Source organism: Octopus bimaculoides, chromosome 6 (assembly GCF_001194135.2).
Source record: "Octopus bimaculoides isolate UCB-OBI-ISO-001 chromosome 6, ASM119413v2, whole genome shotgun sequence".
Lineage (NCBI taxonomy): Eukaryota > Metazoa > Mollusca > Cephalopoda > Octopoda > Octopodidae > Octopus > Octopus bimaculoides.
The window spans coordinates 106,655,385-106,656,980 of NC_068986.1; positions in this window are offsets into that span (position 1 = coordinate 106,655,385).

Sequence of the window (1,596 nt, forward strand, 5' to 3'; positions counted from 1 at the left end):
ATATGAGGGCGACTTGTTCGCAATTTTTCAGCCGAAAAGTAAAAATATATACGTCACTCTAGCATCAGTATTGCCAGATACGAGAGTCAAAGTAACGCATGCATATATACTTACAGACACACGAACACATAATATCATATTAAATTGTATTTATTGTAGTATTATCTTACTCTACGCTCAAGGTCCGAAAAGTATGGGGAGGGAGCCAGTCAACTAGATCAGCCCCAGATCGCAACTGGTTCTTCATTTATCGATCCTGAAAGGATAAGAGTCAAAGTTGACCTCATCGGAATTTGACTTCAGAATGTAAAGACAGACGAAATACCGCTAAGCTTTCGCTCGGCGTGCTAATGTTTCTGCCAGCTCGCCGACTTATTGTGTTTATTGTATTGTATTATATATATCCATTCCGATTTTACAATAGTTTTCACACTGCATATTAAACCGGATGTTACACAGCAGCCCGCTTATGTAACTCTGTAATTGTTAGAGCTTTTAGACGAGCGTAGGCTTAGCTAATCAGTCTGTTATATAACATCAAGCTAAACAACCAGTGCGAAATCGATTGGTATGTTAGGTCGTAATATACAAATAACACTAGACACTTCGATTAATATACACACTATTGAAAAATACACGAGTACATATTTTTTCAGACATAAATTTTTATGCACCAACTTTTATCATTTATTTATTACGCGTTTCAATCATTAGACTGCGACCATGCTGAGGTACCGCCCTGAAAAATTTATTTATTTATTTATTCATATATTTATTATATAACAAAATAAGTTGTTTCCATGTGATAAAGGTTGCGAAACGATCATCGCTATATAGATGTCAAGTATATATCTAACTTTCTTCCGCTACCATAATCCACATTTTACTTTTCAATATTTTGTTAAATCTCCCTCCTCCCATCTATAGTAAACCATTTCCGTTACGTTATTGCCGATTTTCATCTATATATCACTATTTCATTGTAAAGTCTCTCTGTTGTACATGTATGTATCGGGGCGATGAAATCAAAGCACGTATCATAGTCATTGATCTGTTGAACAAGCATTAATTTATATCGTATAACGCTGTATTATATCTTATATATTCATTCAGGTATGTGAAATGATTTAGTATTAACTTATTTATTGTAGAATAAAATAAATTGTTTCATATAATAAAGGCTGCGAATACATCAACACTGTATGGATGTCAATTGGTGAAATAATATTTTCGTTTTATACTGACACACTTTATATTTCATCTATGTATATACTTCTACATACGTATGTGTGTGTACGTGTGTGAGCGCGTGCGTGTGTTTATGTTTATAGATGTATATTTATATATAACAAGCTTAATAGACTTTACATGCAGCGCTATCTTCATATCAACTCAAGTGCATTTCTTTTGGAGCACACGACATCCCGTCGACCTAGTCCACGTACCTCATATCGTTTGAACAAAGTGTCTTCTGTATTGAGCTATATTTCACCTATTTACTGTATTATATATATATATATGTGTATATATATATATATATGTGTGTATATATATATATATATATATATGTGTGTGTGTGTTTGTGTGTGTGTGTGT